Raw genomic sequence first — 17,146 nt, 5'->3', positions numbered from 1 at the left:
TCGCTCAATGGATGTTACGCAAACATTTGTACCGTTTTGAAACATGATTCGGTAATATTTATTCCAAGTATTTTTTCTGTTTTGTGCGATACACTCTCGAAATGGAATACACGCGCATCTTGCCCAAGGCAATATCTAGACAGGATAGGTATTTATCGACGAGGGTACAGAAACGGACATAGTTTCGAAACTTGCAAAATATATCGAAGTAACCATGAATTTTCAAATATTTTTTCCGATTATCCGATTATCCAAATGGCATAACGTTACAACGATGTACGAGAGAGACGAAAGATGTTGCATTTTCCAAAAAAAGAGAGCATTAGATGTAATCTAATCGCCTTTGATCTTTATTCGATACATCGAGATTGAAGATGTCGATGTACGCGCGTTTTTGGGAATCAACGGATTCTCGAGCATGAATTTTTTTATAAATTCAATTATACTTTGAAAATATAATTATTCGATCGATTTAAACGTAAGAATTTGGGAATATGGAAAAAACGAATAAATGAAAAATGCGTGGAAAATTCCATTTAGGATTTCAATCTTCTTTACGTTACGAACCGTTTTGGATTCGCGATAAACGTCCGAATTAAATCCAAGTAATGCCGCAACACGGTGGGGCGTGTGAATTCTCGAATTCTCACTACTTTTTTATATTCTGGCTTCTGCCAATGACACGTAATTTCCGTACATCCGGAAAACTGCAGATTTGATCCGGAGTGAGAAATACGCGACTGCCAGGGAATTAATAATACGACAAAGTGATTTCATATATATATATTTTTATCTTTTCTTTTTTCATACATCTATCATTCCATCTATCATTTCGATAATTATTTACGCGGAGAAAGAAGCATATGATACTGTATTTTGTGTTTTTTCGATTATGATGAAAATCAATGTCGAACGATTAAATCTTCGATATAAATATTTTACATCAATTTTATATATTTCAATAATGATAATTAACAAATACAACTATCCAATGTCAATTATCGTAAACATTTATCGTTCGTTGAATCGAAACAATTCAACATTCACAGATCGAAATAAACGCGTACAACTTCTTCATCAATGATTAAATAATTCGGATTAAAGATAATAATTTGGTGTAATTTGAAACGAAAGTGATAATGTAAACATCGAACGAGGCAAGCGGAATGGAAATATCTTTGTATCTCGTTTCATATCCGAAGGTTTTCAAATATCGAGTTTATCAAAGTAACTTACGACAAAGTTGCAAGTTGATACTTTCTCTCTTCTCTCTCTCTCTCTCTCTTTAAAATACTTTTAAATTCGTTTATTACGTAACATTTAATTATAAAATACTCCGCATTGAATCTAGAAATAAAAAAAAAAAAACTCGCATGGAAATTGGAAACATTTAGTTGAATGTTCGATTAATCTCCGAAATGGATGATTTTTCCAACAAACCTTTTTTTTTTTTACGAACAAACTCTTCGCAAAAGGGACCACTGACCACTGAATTTCTAAAGTTAAGTTGAAAAGTGTGCCATGTATTTTATTTAAAATTTACCGTGGGACGGCAGAAACGAATTGGTTACCATCTTATACAACTTCTTTAAAACGTTTTAAAATGGGGTAGTCACGTAATTTGTTTAAGTTTAGTAGCATCCCCCCGACGAGAAAACTTTCTTCAGCTGATTAATTCTCGTCTTTTATTAACTTTATTATCGTTTTTATTACCTTATTTATTAGGATAACGAAGGAATTAACATCAGACGGTTTATTTCTTATTTCTACGTTGGGAAACGAATAAATTTTTCCTTTTTCACGTAATTACTTCTTTACGTTACGTTACGCTTTATTTCATCTATCGGCGTAACGAGCTTAAAGGGGTTTACAGAGATTCAGAGTCGCGCTTGTATGTGTGTGTATGTGTGAGTATACGCGTGGCAAAGCGTCGTAAATGGGAGAGGGGTACTTTCGCTCGAGCATACGTTACTTACGTTATCCATCCCTATCCAACAAAGTAGGAGGATTGATTACAAACATCGAGGAACGTTCCCTTTAAGAAACGTTTCGAAGCGTAGCGAAGCTAACAACGCCTGCTTTTTTCTTTCCAACCTTTGCACGCGATCAATTACGGAGATGGAGTTTCCAACAATTCTGACTTTCCTTCCAAAACTCTTCCACATATCTCTCCGTCAATTTAATTAACGATATATCTTTCCCTATCAATGGAATTATATCGTAGGAATATTATAGAAATTTAATCGGAAGGCAACGACGATTTAATTTTCTTTTTTTTTTCGTTCCCACGCGATTCGAATTGATCCATGTTGACGAATTCTCGGACTCGGACTATTTACACAAATTCGATCGAAATCTTTGGAGAGCGGAGATCGGGATGAATGGAAATGATAAAATTTATCCGATCTGTCGGGTTTACCTTTTGGGTGACGACGGAAAGAGAGAAACGCGACACCGGTTCTATCGAGCGTGTAAATCAAACCCGTAACCGATGGAGGCGCGGCGAATCGCAGGCCGATGGTGGAACACGAGTGCGGTCAGCGTACTTGTTTAATGCGCAAAAGGCAGAATGCAGTCGGGGGAGAAGTACATATTCCCATTATATCGGTTTGGTCCGGTTCTATCGCGGAATCGTGGTTTTGCCGTACAATACCGGCGGTTTGTCTCGACGGGAAAAGCACGATATGTGCACGCTGTACGCGACGACGATACGTGTCTCGTTTACAGAGACACGTAGACAGAGAGAGAGAGAGAGAGAAATGACGATGGCGTCGAAGTGCTAGCTCATAAACGAAGGTACGAGTCGGACGAAAATGAGAGATCGAGGTGGTAGGTAATAGATGATGCAAGTATCGGTGCGACTCAGTTTAGAAGGCAATTTCACCTCTGTTTATACATGTGCGGTCGCTCACGGTTACACGGAATGGATCCTCGCCATTCGCGCGGTTCCTTTGTGCCGTTTTACCACGTTACCAGCTGTTAAGAGCTCGCAAGTTTCGCTTTACGTCACTTTGCGTGTTATCGCAGCAAACCATAAACCTCTATACATCGTGTCACGGTCTCTGGTATCGAAAAGGTGAAATGGTAAAAAAAAAAAAAAAAAAAAAAACACAAGTTTACCCAACTTGAAAATTTTCGATTATTTTCGTTTCAACCCAAATATCGCGTTGGATGATTCAAAGCCAGGGAATTAACTAACGGAAATCCAGAATTGTATCCGATGAAATCGGATAAACGTTAATCGCTCGTGATTTTGATTAATCGAAAGCGAATCTATCTTCAATCGATGATGCTATCGATCAATTTCATCGTTCATTTCTCATATATATATTTATAATGTTTCCTGTTAGAAAATCGAATTATATATTCGTTAATTTTTTTTTTTTTTATTACATGGCACGGTTATGCTCGAAATATATACTTACGATCGTTAGATTTTGAACGAATTTTACTCCGCTTGATTAAGCGGCAGTCACTGCAACGTGCTATTGATTTAATGCATTTAATTATATTCCCTGCTTTGACAAACACTTTGCTAAAGTACACGCACGAATATCGTAATGGACTGCTGTTAGCGCTATCTACCCTACCCTAGATAGGATTAATAATATTTGAATATCGGGACTTGACTCTCCATCATTTTCCGCTTTCATTTTCCCGATATCTTTTTCACTGTCATAAGTGATTAGGCTGACATTTTTCTATAATCCGCGATCTGATTTGATACGATTGAATTATAACCTAAATCGAGATCACGTTGAATACAAGTTCGATGAAATAACCTTACCGAACATTACGAAAATTATCCGTTCCGTGTGTGTGCGTGTATATACGTGTGTATGCGTGTGCGTGTGTGTAAGCCGGATTATCTTCCATATTGAATTTCAACGCAACTCCCTAACCATTTTATCGCGTAATATTCATCGAGTGTTTAACGTTATATGGTACAGTGTACCGATATTATATTCTTCATTCTTTTATAAAACTATAGTTTTATATACCGTGTATTTTCTTCTTACATTTTTCGTGATATTTCGTTTGCGTGAAATAAATCTCTCCACGTTCGTTATTTTGCGACAAATTTACCGATTCGTCCAAATAGTATATCGTTTAGATTCCCCAGGAGCGATTATCTTAACTTATCTTAAACGGTAATTGGTTTTTTAAAATTTGAAACTTTTATACCTCTAAGTAAAAGTTGCGTAAAAGTTGGATGGAAGATGATGGCTAGTACGTTTTTCCACGTAGGGACGACGAGTTTTGAAAGGATAAAACGTTCGTGAAACGACGAATATAGATAATACCCTGGTGTAGGTGAGTGTCAGCTGGCGAAAACGCAACGTATTTTATATTCGCTTACCGACACGGTCAATTAAGAGTATAAAAATCCCCGGTCTCGAGGAATCTATTCCTTCCGGACTGCAAACCGGCCAACTTGCTCCTGGATATTATCAAACTTTTCCCGCCCAACTCTTTTCGCGAGACGATAAAAATGGGTCCACCGAATAAATGCATTGTGAGACGCGCAATGTTCTCTCATTCTATGGAAATACATTCCGATCCTATCCATCTATTTCCACCTTTTTTTTCCCGTAGAAAATTCGCATCACTTATAAAACGACGTCAAATAATAAACGCTTTCTTCAAGTTCGTTAAAAAAAAATAAATAAATAAATAAAGAAACGTAAGAAAATGAAGAAAAATTGTATTCGTGCATGTTTAGATTCTAGTCGATCTACTTATTCGATTAATTGAACAAATATGTAGAAATTGAAAATTTATTTCCACGTTGAACATGGATGGCGATTGCATCATCACGTAAGGGAACGCGTGTTTGATAATTTCACTTAACGCGAAAACAAAAATCTCGTTTCTGTTGGAATAGTTTCACGTGTAAGATCGCAATTTGTAAACGTTCAGATAAGAAAAGAAAAGAGGGAAATTAATGGTGGAAGGTAATTGGCTATTTTCGTAAAATTGCACGTGGATTTATGACCCTTGCGCTTCGTTATACGTAGATACATAATAGGAAATCGAGCATCTGGGGAGTCGTTACATTTTTGAATTATCAAGGAACACGGGAAATATATGATTCCAAGTTCATGTTTTCGCGAAATCGTCATCCGTTAAAAAAGTTGCAACGCGTTACGAATAATTCATATCGAATCGTATCTTGATATCGACTCGAGTATAATAAACTCGAGTGTATATCAACCAGACGGATAGTACGTAATAATCGTAAGAAACCTTATAACGTCAGAGTTGGTAATAAAAACTTCTTTTTACAAAGAAGCGCTACGGTTATTTCAAACGAAAAGTAATGACATCGTTGTACAAAAGCATCGAAGTGTTTCCGTTTTAAAGACGCGAAAAAAAGCTTGCTTTGTTTCGTTCTTTTTACGATTTTGATATTAACGACCAGAAAAACCGACTACATTATAAAAAATAATGGTTTCAATCACGGTTGAGATCACGGTGACAAAGAAGCGCGAATAATTCGATCATCTTAAATAAATCATTCAGAGAAAAAGATTCGAAAATTTCGATATTTGCAAATTCGACCACGCTACTTTAAAATGTAGAAATGATAATTTATGTTTAAGAAAAAGAAAAAAAAATAATTGAAAGAAACATTTGTTATAAATAATAATTGGGTAACGAAATAATATTAATTAACGCAAACGTAAAATGTTGCGCATTTTCAATTAACAAGATCGAGCGATAAACTGATGATAAAGTTAAGCGGAAACTAGTATCGATTTAACTAGTAGTAATTTTGTGAAATCTTCAAGTTTGATCTAGATTGGACGTAAGATCGTTTGACTGTTATAAATTGCAGATTATCAGATTGCAGAATTGCGTTAATGTCACCTTCCTATTTATCCTTTCTGTACGTATATAAAGTGTTATACATAGACCGTATTTTCTTCCAGATATTGTCGGGGAGAACAAGAATTTGAATAAGAATTTCTTGGCTGATCGCAACGCAGAAATAACATGGATATGCAAATTATCGCATGGGTTAAAGAAAGTTTATCGTAAGCCTAGGTGCATATTGGATGGATACAGGATGACGCAGCGTAAAAGATAAATGGCGCTGTATGTATATTCTGTTTAATCCTAATTCCGTGATTTGACGATCCACGTATAGCGTGGAAACTGTGCTTCGTTCGCAAATTCAACGTACATGAATTATCTTTGTTGCAAAATATTCAATGAGTATTTTCTTCGTGAAATGCGTAAGAAACGTATCTTATTTTTACAATGTCGCATTTAATCTTGATTCAATTCACAATTCGAAGTATTTTCATATCAACTTTCGAATCGGATTAAGCATTGAGATTGGAATAGACTTTTTTTCTCATAGCTACACATATTTATATAAATACTGCATACGTATATTTTAAATTATTTTGTTATTTTGTTATTTTAATCTTAAAATCGTAACGCGCGAATGATTTTTATTACCATTTTCTTTTTCACCGTGTTTTTTTTTTTATTAAATAGCGCGATATACGACGCGTCCCTTGATATTAAAAGGTTACGGTGTTAAAAGTTACCGCAGTGAATCAAAGGTTTTATATCTTTTTTTTTTGTTCTTTCTTTTTTTAGATGACACCGCTACATCGCTGTCGTAATTTATTATTATGGATTACTCGCCATGATAGAGAATAAAAGATGGTCGAATAATCTGATACGAAACTGGCAAGAAATTTGTTCGAAATTTTAAAAAAAAAAAAATTATATTCGAAATTATATGCGAAAAATGGAAAATCGACTGTTGATAGAAACTTTAACAACAACTTTTTCGATGACTCGTACGGATATTATTCGACGAAAACCAAAATGTTTAATTTAATTTTTGATAATTAAAATTCGTGGTTTAAATTTCAAGGAAGAATTTAAGGTATTCTCCCGTGAGAAATGGGGTCGATACGAACGAACGAACGGTGTTCGCCGATGAAAGTTTTGTCTTTAACTCGTTAATTTTGCAGTTACTGGGCGAAATTTAAATTCTTGCCGTTTTCGAGAATGTTGTTACTCCGCCGGCTACACGGAGCTTCGACGAAAGTCGCTACGGACAGGCAAACGAGAACGCTTTGTAAATAGCAGCTTAATTATACAGACGGGCGTAGTATGCAAAGCAAATCGGGAACACGAACACACAGCCAGCTCTGGCCAAGCTTCGACTATCCCTATCTTGCCACACATACGTCTTATTCTCCCATACATACGTACGAATACCGAAATAAATTTATACTATATGTTACGAGGTAACGGTGTATATGCATGGAGTTACGTGTGCATCATTCGATGGAAATAAATAAATATGTATATATACGTTTTCGTGTGTGTATATATCTAGTTGCAATTTATTTTAAAAAAATAAATAAATACGCGTGATCGCGTATACGAGAATACCGTACAGGTGTGCATATTAGAGGCAACGATGAATGCAGTATGGTATATCGCGAGTCGGTTTCCTCACGGATTATAGCCGAGTTTCGGTTCCATGAGGCAAGATGTTACGCGGGAGTTCACCAGCTAACTATTAACTGCATCTAATTACAAGGGTTGATGCAACATAGATGTCTAATTAATGGCTATGAGATTTACACAGGGATGAGCGTCACAGTTTCGACCATGTTGCGTAAGACGTCTCAATGATGAATGTCTCTTTCGTATTTTGTTTCTGGTAACGAGCATCGCGGCTGAATTTAGCCGAAAGGGGAAATCATGGTCGTTGTCGTGGAACGTTATAACGTAGTATACGAGGCGTACACTTTACCTTTGTGTGCCTTGATTCAACGCGATTGCAATTAAACAAGCGTACTGTAACCGCATTGTGTAACCATATCTAAATATTCCAATTTTAATTATTCCTCTAATACTTTGGCTCTTTTTCTTTCTCCTATTTTTAAGAATCGTACCCTTGTGATGTCAATTTTGGATTCAGGAAAATCAGTTGAAAAGATGTCAGACGAAACTGTTCGAAGAATCGTTGACCGAACGATATAAACGTGCAGACTCGAACGAAGAAAAGGAATGAATCGATGCGATCGTAGGTTTTTCATTTTCATTCCCAAAACGTAAGAGATGTTTTCCAGTTCGAATAATGCTATCGTCTTATTTTTAGGAAGGTATCGACGATTCGATTTCTTCCAACTTGAACGATGATATTTCGAAGACGTTTAAATCCAATTCGAACGAAAAATTGTATTATATCGTAAATCGAAAGCAGAATTTACTTTTTCATTCCTATTCGTTAGATAATAACTTAGCGGAGAGATATTATTCTAAATTTCAAACGATTTTCGTTACGATAGTTCGATTTTCCATATTCGAGGAAGAGCTAGGAAAGAATAAAAAAGTGAAAAAGTTATTTATTTCGATTGGGAAGGAATATAAAACGATCTGTCGTTTCTAGCAATCGTTCCTCGAGTCGTATTTTCCTTTTAAAGTATCTGTCTGATTCGATGGAGGAATCGCGAAACCGAAATCTCTCTAATTTTATGAACGATCTTTCCTAAGGATTCATTATCGAAGAATTGAAATAGCTCTATTTGTCCTTTTTTTTTTCCACCTCCTCTCCATCCAATTTACCAAAGTTAAAGAAAAAAATCAACGAGAGAATGAAATCCAATAGTTGGTTAATGGAGTGTAATAAGAATTTTTGCACCTCGAAAAATGTCTCCCTTTCATAAAGTTGGCTTTTCGGTTCCCGTTGAAAAGTCACTTTTCATTTTCTGAAAAAGTGAATCAATCTCCGACCATTATATAATCCATCTTAACTTCAACTCGAAACGTGTCGTTCTATTAAAATCCATACCCATCTTCCGAAAGATTAGATTTCGGCAACGAGTTTGATAAAATTATACGTAAACGTTTAAATATCGTAAAGAATAATAATTTTAATTTTGTCTGTAATCCCATCTATTTCGTTCTAATAATCATGGAATATAAAATAGATACGAAAGGTATTGGAGGGTGCAGCGAAATTTGCAAATTCGATCACGGCAAATTAGTTGGAATCCGACGAATCGTTGTATCCATTTGTTTATAATTGGAAAAAGTTTTTATATCTAACAATCGTTTAATCGAAAATTACGAAATATTAAGATGGAGGATTTAAACAATAATCCATAAGACAAAAGTTTTGCGTAAATTATTCGGTCGTAATCTACTGCCTAGTTATACATTCTTTTATAAGAAATACCGAACTGAAATAAAATTATAAAACCAGATTACCCCTATCTCTGATATTTCACCGGGACCCAGTTTTCTTCAACTTTTCCCTTTTCCTAAACTGAAATTCAACTTGTTTTACGTCCATCTCTTAAAATGGATGTTTACGTTTAAAACTTTTAAAATGACGGAAGGTAAATCCTGCTATCTTTCGACAATTAGGAATCTCACCTTCTTATTACACGAGTATATCACAATTATGAAAGCACGCCTTCTCTCGCGACAACGCGAGAGTACGAGAATATCGAGTAATAATTTTATTTATTTTTTATTTATATTCTATCGTAACTATCGATATCGATACAGCAATGTGATCGATGTCGCGGAAACAGAAATGCCTCGAAAATCAAAAGTCTATTCGTACAATTTCCAATTAAGCGGACATGGTTCGCTCTATTTATCGTTACATCCGTTTACCGATACGCAGCTTCGAAACGAACGCTTTATTTCGCATAATTTATGGGAAAATTTTTTTCTAGTTTCCACGATTAATGGTTGAAAGGAATTTAATTGTACACTTCGTTTGATCGTTTAACCCGAGAAATAAAGAAACAGAATCGTTGGAACGAGTAATAATTTTGTAAATGGTTAAAACAAATTTTATAAAAAGAGACGAAAGCTTGATAAACCGTTATATATATATATATATATATATATATATATATATATATATATATATATATATATATATATATATATATATATATGGACGTATAATTTTCTTGAAGAACGTTTCATGAAATTACGAGCGATAATTTTCTCCTTACAAACGGTATTTAATACGGACGATTTATTTCGTTTCATGCAATTGGTTTATCGATTACATCCAAACGAACGTTATCAACGTTATCGAATCGACAATCAATTCTCAAGTATAGAATTTACCTTATAATTCTGTATCTGTGTCACGCGAAACAATTTTTGAACGATCTTGAATATCTACCGGTGTATACCGATATAGTTTCTAAAAATAAAACATTAATCTATGGTTTCTACGTGTCGTATCGTATTTTACATTACGTGTGCAGTTCGTTGTATCGATTTTTTGCTAATTTTACCATTCTATTTAACCGTAAAATCGGTTAATTTCGCGTAAACAGTTTCCCGCGCCTTTTCTACTCGATTAGACGTTCGAACGCGTTTACCTTACTTCTCCAATGTTTTTCGATTCTTCTTCTCTTTCCCTTGCCGTTTGGCCGTTCGCCAAATAAATTTCGATGATAAAGAATTAAATTTCGTCGATACTCGTGCCGCAATTTTAATCAGATGCGATCATTCTTTTTCTCGAAACAAATTTCGAAACACGATAAATCGATTTTATCGTTGTTGTTTTCGTTTTAAATCGATGAAATATTTGATCGAACCGAATGACCGTAAACGATTTACGTTAATTCGTTACTGTGAAATCGATAATTCGGAATAATAAGCATCGAAAGAGACGAGGAGGGGAAGGAAATTTGTAAAAGCAAGCGTAATCAGTTGCCTCTTTCGAAATTCTATCCGCTTATAATATTTTTAAATCATATTGTAGAAAACCTCTGAGTATAGGGTATAACGCAATCTTCTACGTTTACGTTTCTAACCTATAGATTCGAGCATCGTGGAAGAACTCGCCGATATTTTTCGAGTTTTACGATACCATGGACTCGAGTTTTATAGCGACCTTTCAATACCAGCTAACGTTACGGATTCAAATTGTATTTCGCGTTTACGATGCATTTTCACGCGATGTTGTTTTACCGTTTTCCATCCCATTCCTCTCACCCCTTTCGTCGTATATTTCGTTCGGACTTTCATCTTGGAACGACCAAACTGGTCAATTTTCTTTCAATCTTTTCTGCAATCAACAGATCCTAACTTATTATTTACGTATTTTTCAAAACATTCGTTCATTTTGCTTCGCATAATTAAAAACATCTATTTAAATTTCAATTGGCCGATCGATAGCGACACACTACTGTATCATAACGTTGTTATAAAGTTGTTTAAATGTCGTTATATAATAAAAGAGAAAATAAATATTCAAAAAGAGATTAATTTCTTCGACGACGCACGCTCGTTCAGCCGAAAATTAAAAAGAGAAAAGAAAAAGGGAGGGCAAAAAAAAAAAAAAACAATACTCGAATAACAATGAAGCAATACGATCTCGTGTGAAACCTAACAGACTCTCGATCTCTTTGAACTGTGCGCAACCAAAATTCATTATTTTCGAACAATCGATCCGGTTTTCCTACAAATGAATAGGTTCGATACACATACTCTGAAACAACCAAGTCGCTACTCTCTATTTATATTCGATGGTATTGCCTCCAATATACCGTTATCCCGAATGTATAAATTATTTTTTAAAATAGAATGAATAATTAAAAAATTATTATAAAAATTATAATTTAAACTTAGAGATACGGGTACGTTTCGATCGGAGGCTTTAATATTTCGTAACTAATAGGACAAATTATTCCCGTATCGTTTTTTAGATATAATCTCTCTGGGTTGAATAGATCGATAGAGTTTCGATGATCGGCGATAAAAGTTAAAGATAAATAATTTAATTAGAATATGGTTAGAGCAAATATCTTAGCACGGAGATGAAACTAGATTAGCTTCGTTTAAGCAGAAATTTAAAAGAAATCTCGATCCAGGAGATAAGAAAGTGGAAGTGAATTAATTGCGACGCTGAAAAAAAATCTTATCGATTTGCATCTCGATCGACGCCGATGATAATAAAAACGCGAGAAATACGAGCCTCCGCGAAACTTTATTCTAATTTGAATAAAACGTGAAAAAAACGTGACATGACGAAAAGAGTCGAGTCAAGAATTTACGGCATAATTAGCCGTATTACCATTGGAAAGCCAATTAGCCGTAATTACCTAAGATAATTACCTTACCCCCTTCTTGATAGCGGAAAGAAAGGTGGCGTCAAAACAAATCGTAAAACGAATTATAAAACGTGTATATAATTATACGAGATAAGAGATGATCGTTGAATTCGTTGTTGTTGTTGTTGTTGTTGTTGAAGAGGATGTAAATGGAAATTGAGTTGAGAATAAAAGGTTGGGAAGAAAAGTATGGTTAAAAGATTGGGTTATCTCAATTTATTCTCGACTCTCGGGCAAAAGCGTGAAACAGCGACTGTGAAACTATGCCTATACGAAGGAATAAATATCTAGAAGCACGTCGTGAAACACACGCGCGATAGGTGCAAGGCGGGGAAGGAAATAAAATACGATGGCTGCCAAGTGTGCGATGAACCGTGCGAGGGATTCGCCGGTGGAAAGAGCAAATTTACCGTGGCACGTGTGAAAAGTGGGGTTCGAGAGAGATGCGGCCGTTACCATAATCGTGAATCATTTACGTATAATCTATGTATCTTAGCGGGTCGATGAATTGTATCGTTTCTAACGTCGATACGCCTACGAGTTATCCATATTCTTCGAGCACGCGGATCCTGTCAAAATTATAATCTATCGATCGGCCGTAATATAGCGTTACACGGGGAATGGATAACAAACGATGGGAAATAATCTTTCTTCGATCAAGGATTCGAGGTCTCCTTGTATTTCTGCGAATACAAATAGAATGCACGTACGACAATAATAACGTTATCTGGAACATTAATCTTTCGAAAGATGTGCGGATTCGCTATATATAATGGTTATCGATATCCCGTGTGATATCATTCGACTATAACATCGAATTAAAATAATGTTTTATACGGTACAATTTGACGCGACGATTAACTATGTAAAACGCGTCAGATTTTTTTTTTATCAAAGAGAAACATTTGTCGAACATTTTTTTTAATGGTATTCGTATTATTCGTATCGATTTACGCGAATTAATTATTCGAGCAACGCGAGACGATGGAACGTTAGATGAACGTAGAAAAAAGAAAAAGAGATTATTCGAAACGAACGAAGAGAATGTAGCAATGAACGTTTCGATGTGTAATTTACTTTGTTTATGTCGAACAATGTCGAATAATGGAATGCGATAGAATTTGCATTTACCGTATTTATCGCAGTTTTGGAATAGTAATCGAACAACGTGCACGGACGATCAATTTTCGATCGACCAATTTGCTCACACACGCACACGCACACACATATACTCGCATATCCATTCGTTCACCGATACGTCGCAAATATTTATACTTTGATTTGAAAAAAAACAAAAATTTTGATATTTCTAATATTTTTTATCTTCGAGATAATACGTTTTTTTAATATCTTTTCTATATTTTTCTATTTTTTTTTTTTTTTCGATGAATCGTATATCTCGCGTACATTTACGTTCGATTTAATTACGATTGAGATTTTGTCTCGCGCAACGTTCGATTTTACGATACGTGTTCGTCAATTTCCCTCGGTTTTACTTTTATCGCTTCGCTCGAGCCGTTACCGAAACAGCCTCCCTTCCCTCCCTTCCTTTCCTTGCCGGATAGTCGGTGACAAATCAACAAGGGGGAGAAAAATAAATCAAACGAATTCGGGTTATATAGGATGAAAAGTTTCCAAATAACGAAGAGCGGACACTTTAATTCTTTCATTACAACGACTGTCAATCCTATGTCCCGCATCGTTTTTTTTCGTTTCGCCAAATGTATCCAACGTATTTCCGTATTTTATTTCTAGTCACGTATATTTTTACAAATACTGCCAGAGGCCGTTAGATATCCCCTTCCGTAATAACATTTTTCGTAATAACGTTTCATTCGAAAATAAAAAAATTAAATTTAGTATCGCGATCTAATTCGATCGATCTCCCTCGTTTATCAAAAGGATAATCAAATAGGTAGGTTTCTTTTTAAAATTGCGTTTTCCAAAATGTAGGCAATTTTTTTAGAAATCGAAATTTATTAAAATTTTGTAAATAAATTCATTCGGAATTAAATCTCTTTTTCGTGTAATTGTCGTGCACGATTTCAACGAGCATAATTTTTGAAGAGATTTTTTTTTCCCCGACAAAGAACTACCATTACATGAAAATTTATTTAGCAAAGAGATGTACCAACGTCACCGGTATAATTTAGCAAATAAAAATGTCTTGTGCGTTAGTCGAGACGAACAACAAAAGCATATACGACCCTTTTTCAGATATTTCTTTAAGCGAATAAACGGTGAAATACTTTTTTGTCGTTAGCCGAAAGCGCGCACCGTGAGATTAATTTTTTTCGAGCGATCTTAACAAGATCGTTTAAACGTTACTAAGTGCAAAGGAATGAAAGGAACGAAAGGGATACACGACGCGTGAGATATGTAAATGTTAGAGGAGCCAGGAAATATTGCAACCGTGTAATTGAATCGACTAACTTTGTATCAACTCTGGACAAACGAACGGGAAATACGGGCAATTATACGCGTTTAAATAACGTACGCGATTGAATAAAGTTTCGCGCGAAAAATATGGGGATTTCAACTGCACGAAATCGTTACGAAATATCAATTCGTCGAAATCCATTCGGATCGTCACTCTTCGCAGTTATTATAATAGCGGTTTAAAATCTCGATTGATTCGTTACGTTTCGTGTATTTTAAATAGAATTTTTTATCTGAGAATGAACGATCTGGTACGTTCACGTTTCCAATATTCGTACGGCAACTGCGTTTTCGAAAATTCGCCAAGAACGAAGCAATTGTGCCCTTCGAAATGAAGGATTATCGTTTGCGAGATCTCCATAATCGCACAGCGTTTAGAATCTGATTTCTTTATACGTTTTCCTATCTCGATCCATTTTCTCCCGATCTTCGCTTATCTGTTTCTAGCCTCTTGCTTGAACAAAGACAGTTCATTCTTATTCCGATCCATTTTCTCAATCTCCGCTTATCTATAGTTAACTTTTGTCTTACGAGGTTCGGTCGGAGGAAGAGATACATTTTTCTCCAACTCGACCAATAACTGGAAAACACGTTCACCCTTTCAATCCTTTCCACCACGTATCATTAAAGTTTATTATCGAGTAAAATTATCGAATCTCGTAAACCGTAATTATCGATATTAACGTGAAATGTCGATAATTGGGAAACAACAACGATAAGATATCTTGGTAAAACTTTAATCTCAATCTCGAGAAATATATTTGTTATTTTTACGTTTATGTTTATGCGCTTACTTTGTGAAAAGCTCGTGTAAGTACGACTCGTGCACGAAACTACGCTTTCGTTTTATCTCCCGTGCATTTTTATTTAGACGATATTATATTCCGACCTATCTCCCTGATCCGTGTTTGTTTTCTTCTTGTATATCCGCCGTACGCCACCGTTCCTTACGAGTGATTATATCTTTACATTTTCTTTGTGTCGCACGAGCCATGCCGTAAAAGACAGGAATCGAATATTTGCATTTTTCGTTTGAATTGTATCGGATCGATATTGTAAATTTTCATAAATCCCAATTCTCTTTTGTTAACTTAATATCGCAAATATATTTTGAAAACGATCCTTGGATCTAAAATATTTAACGGACCTTAAGAATTACTATACATATCTTATTCATATATATATATGATATTATTTACGTATCAAAGAACGAGTTATCATATAAAAAAATTGAAATCTATCGATAAAATATTTCATATTGTTGATGGATTTTGAAAAATATAACATATAAATATAGCTCGAGGTCGAAGAAATGTAGGAGTTATCGATCTCGATATTCGTTCTCGTGATGCGATTTGAAATCCGTTTCCTTTTACTATTCGATCGTTCTCCATCGAACGTCTATTTCCTCCTATCACGATTGCTTTCTTTACGAAAATGGTAAACTTAACTTGGCTATATATAAAATAACGTTTCGTAAAATAAATGTAAATCCAAAGTGATAATTGCAAAAACATTTAACGCAATAAATTCTACTCGAGCGAGTAGAATTTCGTTGTAAATAATAAATAATAAATAAGTAGCGGTTCAAAGAGAACGATGTCTCGAGAATTATGCTTCTGATGGCAGCCTGGAAACACACGTATACCATATACGTTACCGAATATGAATGGGTTAACGAGACTTTAATATAATAATGTTAACCTTTATAACGCGAGAAATAATAGAAGTTTTTAACACGATGATAATAGAAGCCCCATCGATGATAACGGTAATTGTGCTCTGAGAAACAGTACATTATTCATGCATTTACGAAAATATTCGATTCTAAAGAAACTTCGTCACTTTCGGGAAGTTAATTATTTATTCGTACAATTTTTTTGTATTAACAATTAATATCGTCAAATCATTCGATATATGGCGCACGATTGAGTAGCAAGTTTTACATTGTTTCGAATATTTCTTTTTTCAAATATTTACAATCACGAGGTATTTTTCCAATCCTAGATGTATGTAGACAATTGAAAGCGTTACGAGAATTGAAGATATAGTGGTATATCCGAGCTGATAGTTCGATACTTCGATATTTCTCCTCTCGAAAGAAATAAGATAAAAGAATCAATCCAGTCGCGCCAGTTTTCGTTTTTCTCTTTTTCCAACACAAGGAGGAAATCTTTTATGTATTTAAGCTCAATGAAGCGTATTAATAGAAAGAATACCACGTCATACGTTTCCTCTGATGCGACAGAAAAACCGAATTCGTCGATTTAATTGACATCGCTGCTACTTCGAATAAAGACTAAAAGTTTTCTTTTTATCTTCAATTCGTAATCGTATAATATCGTCGTGCACGCTCAGCGATATTAGGCACAATTGTTGCGAGGAAAATGGGAGAAAAAAATCTCTATTTCTAAGAAACTTGTTTGTTGTAGCATGCACTTTGTCGCGTAAAATTCTTCTACGTATTCGAACCGGAAAGGAAAACTAGGTCAATTTTACATCGAGTGAATAATAAAAAAAGAATTTAAAAGAGAATGATATAAATTTTGTATATTTTTCATTCGTATCTTTTCCCTTTT

At 34.9% G+C, this 17,146-nt stretch overlaps 1 protein-coding gene across 3 annotated transcripts in view; it reads right to left on the bottom strand.

Moving 5' to 3' along the window:
* The window catches only part of LOC414025 (neurotrimin), an 85,226-nt gene that overhangs the window by 46,603 nt on the left and 21,477 nt on the right, over positions 1 to 17,146 (bottom strand). The gene's annotated exons all lie outside the window — the stretch shown is intronic.

This window comes from Apis mellifera, linkage group LG10 (genome assembly GCF_003254395.2).
Source record: "Apis mellifera strain DH4 linkage group LG10, Amel_HAv3.1, whole genome shotgun sequence".
Classification (NCBI taxonomy): Eukaryota; Metazoa; Arthropoda; class Insecta; order Hymenoptera; family Apidae; genus Apis; species Apis mellifera.
The sequence above is the reverse complement of the archived record's forward strand: the minus strand, read 5'-3'. Positions and strand labels throughout refer to the sequence as shown.